Below are 12,850 nucleotides of genomic sequence, written 5' to 3'. Positions count from 1 at the left end.
AGTGCAGCTTTTCTCACCCTAATGTAAAGATAGTCCCTCTAAACTCAAAATGTAGACCTTACCTGCTCAAGTTAATAGCAACATTTGCAGGTCTGCTTCCTTCTACATCCCAAGCAATGTAAGGAAGGGGCACAGTGGAACAAGAAGGATGGGCTTCCCTGCCCCTTTGTGCAAGCTAAATAGAAGAGATTGGAACAAATTTATAACCAAAACTGCTTGAGGTGATTGATACCTAACTGCCTGCCAATAGAGAACAGTTTTGTGAAAAGGTAATTATTTAATTGATCCAAAAGCAGTATTGCCACTCTACTCAGTTAAAAGCTTTTTCTGTATTGAGAGATATCACTGAATGGCATTTGGTCTCCAAATGGGTTGAAAGAACTAGATTAACAGACTTTGGATAAAATGTATGCAATGGTGTCCAGGTATAAGTTCTACCTGACCTCTGTAAATAAGTTTTAATTATGTCACAACAGATTGCTGAAATTTTGGTTAATACTTTGAACCAATATTTCAGAAGCTTGTCTATAATTTGAAGCCTTTTCTATTAAAGGTTAACTATAACTATGTTCTTCCATACAAAGGGTGGGGGGTTCAAGAAATGGTCCATAAAGTATAATATTTTGTTGGCCAAGAGACTGAACAACTTATATTTATTTGTTTTTCAATAAGAAATGTGAAAAATTAAATTGGGAACTGGTCTTGGTCATCACTTTTACTCTGTAGTAAAGTTTTGTGAGCTGTTCTGATCTGCTTTACAGTTTATTTCCATTTCCAAGGAGATTTTATCTATCTTGGTGTGAGAGGTGTAGCCAGTAAGCTTTATGTCATCGTACATGTGCACTCAAACCCTTGAGGTGTCAACTCATTGGACTGGACAGTTTAGCTTTCAGTGTAGTCCACTCATGTGGTTTGACCCTCTCTTTGTCTGCCATGCCTTGCTCTTGAATGTCAATGGGAGGGTTCTTGGTCATTAACAGCAACCTGCACAAGCTGCCCATGAGGAAGACGTATGGGGCTCCACATCCCCTCACACCCCTTCCACATGCCGACCCAGTGTTATCCTTGTGTCTCGTTTCCAATCCATGGGGTACTGTGTTCCCTGAGCCTTACTTTACTGGCCAAGCAACAAAATCAATTAGCCTCTTCAGGTTCAGCAGCTGTTCATTAGATAAATCATTCCATCCAATTAATTCTACCCACAAGTTCTTAGATAAATTAATTAGTCCCCTAGCATCTCAGGTCATTCTCTAAGTAAATCAGTGAGTCTGATCAGTTTCCCCCATGGTTCCCTAATAAATCAATTAGGCCAATTAACTCTTCAGCAGTTAATTCAAAGAATCAGTTAAGCCAATTAATTATTTGGCAATTCAGTAAATAAATCAGTTATGCCAACTAATTATGTGGCAGTTCAGTAAATAAATCAGATTTCATCAGTCACTCATGTTCTCCTAACGTGTTCAAAGTTCAAGTCCATTATCCTACCACGCAGTGCTGTGGCGAGTGGGGTAAACGCCAGATTGTTGCTGGAGTTGGTCTTGCCATTCCCAGAAAGACAGGTTCTCTGAGGACCCTATTTTGCACATGTCAGAAGCTGTTGTTATTATTATAATCATAATCATTATTAATATTCCATTTAAAACAAAAGCATGACATATACATCAGGCAATGGCATACTCTGTGTCCCCTGGACATTTTACAGTTCTGCCATTTCAATAAGGTAGATATTTCCATGCATTAAATAAAAAAAAATCTTATAATTTTGCAGGAACTGTTATGGATGATAATGATGCTGAAGAAATTGTATTACAGCCCTGATTCAGTAAGGTACTCAACCAGTATTAAACCAACGGGACTGTACACATGCTTATATACATGTTTGTTGAATGGAAGACTGTGAACACAAAAGCAGGTTTGGAGCAGAGGAACAGGCACAATTTTAGAAACTTTTTGGAAAGTCTCTTAACCTAATCTGCAAGGCATTTTAAATCAAACCCTTAAAGCTGATGTGTAAACTCTTTAATATTTTAAAATATTTTTAAATATGTCATTGAAAACTGGCAAAGAAAATAACCAATTGTACTGACTATTGTAAAACTATTTATAAAAATGAGTGAACACCAGCAAAAATCAAGCAATACCCTGGGACTGTGTCCAGTAAAAACTAATGTCCAACCAAATATTGAATGCTTGTGACAAATGACTTGAGAGGCATTTACAGACAATACAATTATTCATGGAATGACTAACAAAAACATTTGAGAAAAATGTGTGGTGTGCTGGGGATACTTCATGAACATAAACCACGCACAATTTATAGAATAAAATGTTAAGTAGAAAGAATTTTCCCATTTCAATAAAAAAAAACTATTTACACATGATCTCCCAGACAAGGCCCCAGAGCTCCTGTTTACCATTCTTTGGCTCCAGCTGGGTAATTCCTTGCAGAGATTATGTTAGTTCTCTAGTCTTGGTCAGTTTTCCTTCCTTGGAATTTTCTTCTCTGTGTCCACACTTTAGACTTATTTCTATAGCATCATCTACATTACCTAGTGAGAAAAGAGAGGAAAAAAAGTAAAATTCATAAACTTTTTAGAGCTCTATGAGCTGCAACATTTGGGGATGACCATTTGCAGATGAAATGATAGAACATGTGAACAAAAAATCTTTACATTTATAGGTAAAACATGAATGATATGGACATTAGGAACACCAGAGGTTCAAGGTTGGCTCTGATCTTCAGAAGTCACTTCTCTGTGTGGGATGGGAGCAACAGGTCTATATCACAGGATTTGTGGAGGATTAGTTGGTGAATGTTGCTACACTTCTATCTGTAAAGTGTAAACAGATAATGTACATCCCTACTGGGGCAGTGATGTGGAGGAATGGGGAAAATAATTCTATCTGAACACACAAATTAATATAAAATGCCTAGGACTATCTTGTCGATTGCTGCATATTTGATAAATACAATATCTATGCTAACCATTAGAGCACTATATTAGAGTTAAAGAGCAATTGTACTTGTATTTCTGGGAGAGATTACTCCTTGTGCAGAGGGGTCACAGAGACTATACTTTACAATAAACTCTGGCAAATTTGGCATTCTAAAGAGAATGAAGATGTTAAATTATCCAGCAGTGACCAGTTATCAGGAGTTGATAGAGGGGTGATGGTGTAAGGGGGAAGGGTACTGGCAACAAAATGGCAAAATAAACCATAGCAGCATATTATCCCATTGGTGAATTAACCAGAGTTTACTCTGCTTAAATTTAATTTAAGTCCCATTGTTAAGGTTTATGTGAAACTTAGGTGGTGCCTTAGCTGTGGTTAGGTATTCTATGCAAGAGTGAATGGGACCCTCAGTAAATTCAAATAAGTCAATCCATAGCCTATAAAGAAACAAGAGAGCCAACAGATTTGAAAGTCAGATCTGTGTAAAAAGTTTAATGGAACAGATCTGCAAGGAATCCATTTCTAGGCACTCGGAGGAGAAGAAGGTGCTTAGGACCAGTCAGCATGGATTCACCAAGGGAAAGTCATACCCAACCAACCTGACTGCCTTCTGTGATGACATGACTGGCTCTGTGGACATGGGGAGACTGGTGGATGAGGTGTACCTTGATTTTAGCAAGGCTTTTGATACAGTCTCCGACAACATTCTCACAGGCAAGCTAAGGAAGTACAGGCTGGATGAGTGGACTGTAAGGTGGATTGAAAACTAGCTGGAGCATTGGGCTCAATGGGTAAAATAATCAATGGCTTGATGTCTGGTTGGCAGCAGGTATCAAGTGGAGTGCCCCAGGGGTCATTCCTGGAGCTGGTTTTGTTCAATATCTTCATCAACAACCTGGAAGATAGCATAGAGTGCACCCTCAGCAAGTTTGCAAATGACACCAATCTGGGGGGAGTAGTAGATACACAGGCCCAGATGAGCTCCATCCGAGGGTGCTGAAGGCACTGGCCGACATCATTGCAGAGCCACCGGTGGGAATATTTGAACCCTCGTGGCGCACGGGCCAAGTCCCGGAGGACTGGAAAAGGGCCAACGTGGTCCCCATTTTCAAAAAGGGGAGGAAGGAGGACCCGGGCAACTATAGGCCAGTCAGTCTCACCTCCATCCTTGGCAAAGTCTTTGAAAAAATTATCAAGGCTCACATTTGTGAGAGCCCGGCGGGACAAATTATGCTGAAGGGAAATCAGCATGGGTTCGTGGCAGGCAGATCGTGCCTGACCAATCTAGTTTCTTTTTATGACCAGGTTACGAAACACTTGGACACAGGAGGAGGGGTGGATGTCGTATACTTAGACTTCAGGAAGGCCTTCGATACGGTATCCCACCCCATACTGGTGAACAAGTTAAGAGGCTGTGACTTGGATGACTACACAGTCCGGTGGGTGGCGAATTGGCTGGAGGGTCGCACCCAGAGAGTCATGGTGGATGGGTCAGTTTCGACCTGGAAGGGTGTGGGCAGTGGGGTCCCGCAGGGTTCAGTCCTTGGACCGATACTCTTTAATGTCTTCATCAGTGACTTGGACGAGGGAGTGAAATGTACTCTGTCCAAGTTTGCAGATGACACAAAGCTATGGGGAGATGTGGACACACCGGAGGGCAGGGAACAGCTGCAAGCAGACCTGGACAGGTTGGACAAGTGGGCACAAAACAACAGGATGCAGTTCAACAAGGAGAAATGCAAAGTGCTGCACCTAGGGAGGAAAAATGTCCAGCACACCTACAGCCTAGGAAATGACCTGCTGGGTGGCACGGAAATGGAAAGGGATCTTGGAGTCCTAGTGGACTCCAAGATGAACATGAGTCGGCAGTGTGACGAAGCCATCAAAAAAGCCAATGGCACTTTATCGTGCATCAGCAGATGCATGACGAATAGGTCCAAGGAGGTGATACTTCCCCTCTGTCGGGCGCTGGTCAGACCGCAGTTGGAGTACTGCGTGCAATTCTGGGCGCTGCAATTCAAGAGGGATGCGGATAACCTGGAGAGGGTCCAGAGAAGGGCCACTCGTATGGTTAAGGGCCTGCAGACCAAGCCCTACGAGGAGAGACTAGAGAAACTGGATCTTTTCAGCCTCCGCAAGAGAAGGTTGAGAGGCAACCTTGTGGCCGCCTATAAGTTCATCACGGGGGCACAGAAGGGTATTGGTGAGTATTTATTCACCAAGGCGCCCCCGGGGGTTACAAGAAATAATGGCCACAAGCTAGCAGAGAGCAGATTTAGATTGGACATTAGGAAACACTTCTTCACAGTTCGAGTGGCCAGGGTCTGGAACGGGCTGCCAAGGGAGGTGGTGCTCTCCCCTACCCTGGGGGTCTTCAAGAGGAGGTTAGATGAGCATCTAGCTGGGGTCATCTAGACCCAGCACTCTTTCCTGCTTATGCAGGGGGTCAGACTCGATGATCTATTGAGGTCCCTTCCTACCCTAACATGTATGAATCTATGAATCTATGGAGGGTAGGGCTAGGATTCAGAGAGACCTGGACAAATTGAAGTATTGGGCCAAAGGAAATCCCATGAGGTTCAACAGGAACAAGTGCAAAGTCCTGTAGTTGGGGCAGAACAATCCCATGCATCAGTACAGGCTGGGGGCTGACTGGCTGGGCAGCAGCTCTGCAGAAAAGGACCTGGGGGTTACAATGGACAGTGAGCCAACAGTGTGCCTTCATTGTCAGGAAGGCTAAAGGCACACTGGGCTGCATTAGTAGGAGTGTTGCTAGTAGGTCAAGGGAAGTGATCATTCCCCTCAATTCAGCACTGGTGAGGCCACATCTGGAATACTGTGTCTAGTTTTCTGCCCCCCACTACAGAAAGGATGTGGATGCATTGGAGAGAGTCCAGCAGAGGGCAACAAAAATGGTTTGGGGGCTGGGCACATGACTTCTGAGGACAGGCCGGGGGAACTGAGCTTATTTAGTCTGCAGAAGAGAAGACTGAGAGGGGATTTAATAGCACCTTTCAACTATCTGAAGTGGGGTGTCCCAGGGGAGCTAGGGCAACCGGAGGACCCCAGGCCAAAAACAAAAGAAAGCCTCACTTACCTCCTGCAGGGGCCGAAAGGCGTGGGAAGAGGCGCGCGGCAAAACCACCCGCATGGTTTGTTAGCCGCACCTAAACCAGCTGGGGCAAGGTGATGTCAGCGGGAGACGCTGCCTGGCAGGGATAAAAGACTGCCCCGAGGAACTGGCGAGGGCTGGTGAGCGGAGACTTGACGGGGAAGCCCACACCCTGAGAGGCGCAGCCACTGCATCGGGCAGCCCGGAACAGCAGGGGCGGAGCCTGCGGAGGCGTAGGCAGTGGTGTCAACAGCAGAGCCGGCAGGGAAGCCGGTGAAAGAACCGGTAGCAGAACCGGCGTGAGAGCCAGCAGCAAAGCCGGTGAGGAAGCCGGCAGCAGGACCGGCATGAGAGCTGGCAGCAGGACCGGCGTGAGAGCCGGCAGCAGAACTGGCAAGTAAGCCGGCAGAAGAACCGGTGAGGGCTCGAGCACACAAGCCAGTAGCGGAGCCAGCGAGGGATCGAGCACGCGAGCCGGTAGTGGAGCCGGCGAGGGATCGAGCAGGCAAGCCGGTAGCGGAGCCAGCGAGGGCTCAAGTAGGCAAGCCGGCAGCAGACCTGGTGAAGACCCCAACTGGGAAACCGACAGCAGAGCCGGCGAAGACACCAGCAGAGAGGTTGGCTGGAAAGTCGACTGGCTAGCCAGCTGGCCACTAGATAGGGAGAGTAACTGAAAAGCAGCTGTAGGAAGGAGCCCCAAGTGGGGAACTAGCCGTTAGGTTCAGGAGAACTCTGGGCCCTCTGGGACCCACTTTACTATAACAATCATGGTGGTCAGAGTGCACAACAGTCATGGTGTGGGTAAAATAGGGGGTTGAGCAGGAATAGATGAGGCAAGGGCAAAGGGCCTCGGGGCCTGTGTATTTTGGGCTGAGACCCCAGGCCAATGGCTGCTCGTGGCCAGATGGCCAGGAGAGATCAGGGTAGAGCCTGAGGAGATGCAAAGGCACGTGAGGGCCAGGAGATCCACAATAAAAAGGTGGCGAATGGCCGGGGTGTAGGGGAGGTTGGAGTCCTGTGAGTGCCCACCACACGGCGTGGCGGCCCTGAAGGCTACCCCAAGGGAGAACCCCTCCACTGAAGTTACAATCAAAGTCGTGGCAGGCGAGATAAGGGGAACCCCAAACATCAGCCGGGGCAACCTTTGGGAGCCCACCCCAGGCCTTACCATAGAAGATCACTAGTGTGGGCCAGGGCGGCAAGGGAGCGCCTAATAGAACAGAGGCGGGCACATGGGGTTTGTAAGAGGATAGAGTTAGATTGTTCTCAGTGGTGACAGATGATAGAACAAGGAGCAATAGTCTCAAGTTGCAGCAAGGGAAGTTTGGGTTAGACGTTAGAAAGAATTTTCTCACTAGCAGGGTAGTAAAACACTGGAACAGTTTTTTCAGGGAGGTTGTGGAATATTCATCCTTGGAGGTTTTTCAAGACCCAGCTAGACAAAGCCTTGGCTGGGATGATCTAGTTGCGGATGGTTCTGCTTTGAGCAGGGGGTTGGACTAGATGATCTCCTAAGGTCACCTTCCAACCCTAATTTTCTATGATTCTATAAAGTCTATGCTGGTATTCACAGCCTTTTTCCTCTTCCCTATCTAATAATGGCATCAGAGAGACAGCTTCTTTCATTTTATTTCCCATGGGTTCTACCTTGCTGCCCGTACTTAGACCAGGTCTGCACTACAGACTTCTGTCAACATTTGCTTGATGAGGTATGGTCCTTGACAGGCAAAGCTGACAGGCAGAAACCCCATGTATAGATACAATTATACTGGTAAAATTGTGCCCCTGTTAGTTCAGCTGGTTTTACTCAAGAGGGAGAGAGTTATTATGCCAGTACAAAGCACTACAGCTATGTCTATAATACAGGGGCTAATGCCATTGTAACTATGATGGCACTGCTAGGGCAGCCAGGCTGTCTTGTGTGGTCTTTTCTGCCACCATAGCTCTGCAAACCAACAACAGAAATTGCCTTCTGGCAACAGAGCTGCATCCACTGTGGGGGTTCTGCTAGCAGACCTAATCAGTTTCAGGTCCAACTATTGGCCAATCCACTTTAGACAAGAATGACAAAACACAAATTTATTTCATGTTACTAGAAGAAAACTCCACTCTACCCTGTCAAAAGCTTTTTCTCAGCCATCGTTGTCCTGTAACTTTCTTAAAAGAATTCCCCCTTAACTAACCTCCTCAGATACAAGGATACACATAAGGAGCAGATTAGCTAAAACAGGGATTTTCAACCTTTTAAAATAAGTGTACCCCTGGCAGCCCCCTTTTTAATAAGTGTATCCCCGGGATGGGGTGTGTCTGTGGCAAATGGCCAGATGTGGACCGGGGGGAGGGTGATGAGCAGCCAGACATGGAGCAGGGGCATGGCGGAGTGGTGGAAGCGCAGCATCTGTGCGGTCCTGCTCTCACCCCATCCTGGCCCTGCTTCTGTGAGGCATCAACGGGGGGTGGCAGCGCTCCATTCCCACCCGCCCCCATGTACCTCCTGGGATCTTTCAAAGTTCCCCCCAGGGGTATGCGTACCACCAGTTGACAACCCCTGAGCTAAGGAATATTTTATTTTTGCTGGAATCTTTCAAAACAGAAACAAAGATATCTTTTGGTGCCTCATATTAAATATCCCTGCATTTAAGATTTTTTAAAAATTTCTTAGTTGCAAATAAAGTAAATATGTGGATAAATTCTGATTCTTTAATTTGCCAACCAAAAACAAAGGACTATTTCCTACTTTGGTTAAATCTTGAAGGGACAGGTTGTATCAAACATGGGACACACATAAATGTAAACAAAGGAGATTGTGGATTTCTATAAGAGTAGAAAACTAACTCTGTGGTAAATATTGCAGGTTGGAAAACACACTTAGGCATATACACTTGGAATAGGCACAGGTTCTAGGAGCCCAGTTAGTTACCGTTTCAGACAAACTCGGACTATTTGGCAGGGGTTTTTCATTCTCAGAGACTTCAGTACATTTTACAGGATGACAACAAATTTATACAAAAAGCTTCCCTCTTTTTCATTGTCTATGGTGAGTTCTGAAGCCCATGATATTTGGGAAGAAAGTTGCTTAGTTGCACTTCAGCTGTTTTAGTCCACAATCTTTTATGAACACCTACTGGGCATACAAATGGACTTTGATGCCAAAACACAACTCTGTTCCACCCTTCTTGAATCTCTGAAAAAGTGTTGATACAAAAAGGCGGGTAGATCCTTCTTCCCCTTGCTATTTTTTGTCTTTCAATCTTCAAGGTAAGATGACGGTGCTTTAAATGAACAGATTAATTATTGGATTTAAAGGGATTTGAACCTTGCAAAAAAGTTGCACTTTAGGGATCTGAGATGCCCTTTAGATGCCCAATAGATGGAGTAGAATCTGGCCTAAGGTCTCTTTACTATGGGATAATACAAATCATTTAATCATTAAAGGTACTTCACACTCCTTTGTTCTTCCTAATATAAAAAGGATAATAGTTGGATTCAGTGCTATGTCAAGGGACCCAAATTGTTCTGATAAAGCCCAAAGAAGTCATCAGTTATGTTAACGAACAATTTCATTCTGACATTCTCCAGTGGGTGTAACACTTTGTGTATGTGTACAGACATCACTTTCTTCCATTTTCATTGAGTCCATGAAATAGCAACTCTTTCAGTGACAGAGTAAGTGAACAGGTAATTAGCATGAGGGGAAGTGACTGGCTGACCGGAAATAAATGAACAGGAAGAGGAAGTAAGGAGAGGAGCTGGGGGGGAAACATTTGAATGGAGAGGGAGACATCCTTGAAGGAAGACTACAGGGTGAGAACTAACCCATGCTGGGTGTGTTTATTTTGGATTCTTTGATATTTGCAACTGAACCCCGTGGTGCAGATCAACCCCTGGGCTTTGAAGTCTGCATTACTGGAACCAGGCTAATGGAAAGTTCTTTGGTTTGTTTTGCTTTTGGCTGGGTCCTGAGAAGCAGAAGAACCCAGGGCATTACAGCCTATGGTTTTGAGCCCAGAGAAAGTCTGTTAGTGGGACCAGACTGAAGGGCTCAAAGACTCATCTGAGCTGGGTGGAGCCGGGTGAGCCAGCCACCCACTACAACAGACATTTGCAAATGTTCCTTGCTTGGTTATTTGATGGTTACCATGTACTTTTAAACTTAGCAAGCCACATGCTACTCATTCAGAACTATACACATCCATTTTTCAAGTTAACTGCTCAATTGGTTTGGGGTTTTATTCACAGAAGAGTGCCAAAAGAATTGTTTGGTTTTTTGTTAAACCACATGCAAGGGGGACTCCTTCCTTTTTTTCATTACCTTTCTTACAACTTAGAATTCACTAAAGAGACTTTGTTCAAATCTTGCAGAATCTAAATGGCTGAGGCCATTCCCCTCAACAATTTCAGCCCAGGAGTTGACTGCACTTCAAGAAGGACATGGATAAGCTCGAGAGGGTACAAAGAAGGGCCACCCACATGGTCAGGGGCATGGAGGATAGACCCTATGAGGAGAGACTCCAGGAATTGGGCCTGTTTGGTCTGAGTAAGAGAAGGCTGAGGGGTGACTTTATAGCCACCTACAAGTACATCAGGGGTGAACACCAAGATCTAGGCAAGCAACTCTTCAGGAAGGCACCTCAAGGGAGGACGAGGACCAATGGATATATGCTTATAGAGGGTAAATTCAGGCTAGATATAAGGAAGAACTTCTTCTCTGTAAGGGTCACCAGAATCTGATACATGCTCCCAGCAGAGGTGGTGCACTCACCATTCTTGGAGGTGTTCAAGCACCTTGTTGAGGTTGTCTTTCCTGCCCAAAGCAGGGGGGCTGGACCCAATGATCTCATGAGGTCCCTTCCAGCCCTAAACTTCTGTGAATCTGTGAGCAAAGCTTGGGAATAATACTTTGTCATTGTGCCAGGCTATGTTCTCCTCCTCTTTTATATGCATTGAAACCCATGCTTTCTGGTTTGCTCAGCTCTCAGCTGACTGTGTTCAGTGATTTCTCTGATATCTACCTCTGTGTCCCCAGCAGGTTCTCTGGCTGCAGCTGTTTCCCTGGGGTTTTCCCCCACCAGATCCTCAGCCAGCACTGTGAAATATACCCCTCAAACAGCGGGGTGTAGTGCCTCTTCCTTTATCATCTTGGTCAATAGTTCCTGGAATTGTGGCCAGTCCTGGGCCAGCAGCACATTGTGGGATACCAAATTGAAGGCTTTTTAAAAGTCAAGATATACAACGTCCATCTCTTCCCCCTTGTCCAGGTGATAGGTCACCTGGTCATAAAAGGAAATGAGATTGGTCAAGCAAGACCTACCCGCAACAAACCCATGCTGGGTATCCCTCAGGATATTGCTTTCAGCTAGCCTGTTAAGGATGGTGTCCTTGATAATCTTTTCCTAGACCTTCCCCAGGATAAAGGTCAGACTGATGGGCCTGTAGTTTGCTGGATCTACTTTCCTCCCTTTATTGAAGATAGGCATGACATTGGCCCTCTTCCAATCATCAGGCACTTCACCAGAGCACCAGGAGCTCTCAAAGATCCGTGCCAGGGGCTGAGCTATGATGCTCGCCAGCTCCCTGAGTACCCTTGGGTGTAACCCATCAAGGCCGGCTAACTTGAAGGTATCCAGCCTGTCGAGGTGTTCCTTCATGAGGTCAGCTTTGATGGAGGGCAAGGAATCTCCCTCACCTGGGCCTCCCTGACCCACAGCAGGCAGGGCCGTCCCATGGGACTGGTGAAAAACTGGCCAAAGTACCCATTTAGCAAGTTTGCTTTATCCTGGGCATCGGTTGTCAGTTGCCCCATCTGGTTTAGCAGGGGTCCAATGTTGCCCTTGCTTTTCCTCCGGCTCCCCACATATCTAAAAAAGGACTTTTTATTGTCCTTGATATTTGTAGCTAGCTGGAGTTCCATCACAGCCTTGGCTTTCCTGGTTTGCTTTCTGCAGGTCCGGACCAGAGCAGAGTATTCCTCCTTGGTGGCGGTTCCAGTCCTCCATCCTTTGTAGGTCTTCCTTTTAAGACGCAGGAGGTCCGCCAGTTCCCTGGAGAGCCAAGGGGGCTGCTATGCCCTTTTGCTGCCTTTCCTCCGAGACGGATGGACTTTGCTTGCGCATCCAGGATCGCTCCCTTGAGGAGCAACCACTCATCCTGAACTCCCCTCTCCACTGGGTCATGGCCTTTTAGGGCCTCTCTGACAAGCCTCCTTAGCTTGTCAAAGTCAGCTTTCCTGAAGTCAAGGACTTCTGCATTACTTACTGACTTGCCAGCTTTACGGCAGATGGTGAAGGTGATCAGCTCATGGTCACTGTCACCCAGCTTCCTTTCGACTGTTAGGTCGCCGATTAGGTCATTCCCAGTTGCCAGTATGAGGTCAAGCAACGCTTTACCTCTTGTTGGCCCGTAGACTTCCTGCATCAGATAGTGGTCATCCACACATGAGATGTCTGGGTAGTTAAAGTCTCCCATGACAACCATACACCAGGAGCATGCGGCCTCAGCCAATTCCCTGGTGAACTCCTGGTCAAGATCTTGACTCTGGGTAGGGGGTCTGTAGTAGACCCCCACCACAGTATCCCCTGTGCCATGTTCCCCATGGATTTTAACCCAGAGGGTCTCAAGTCGTCCACCCTGGGCACCAATGTTGGCTTGCAAGGACGCATAGCTTTCCTTGACATAGAGAGCTACACCCCTGACCCTTTTGTCCGCTTGATCCCTCCTGTACAGGGTATAACCTTCTATACCCATGGTACAGTCATGTGTGAAGTCCCACCGGGTCTCTGTTAT

Source organism: Alligator mississippiensis, chromosome 14, assembly GCF_030867095.1.
Source record: "Alligator mississippiensis isolate rAllMis1 chromosome 14, rAllMis1, whole genome shotgun sequence".
Lineage (NCBI taxonomy): Eukaryota > Metazoa > Chordata > Crocodylia > Alligatoridae > Alligator > Alligator mississippiensis.
This window is presented reverse-complemented; position numbering follows the sequence as displayed.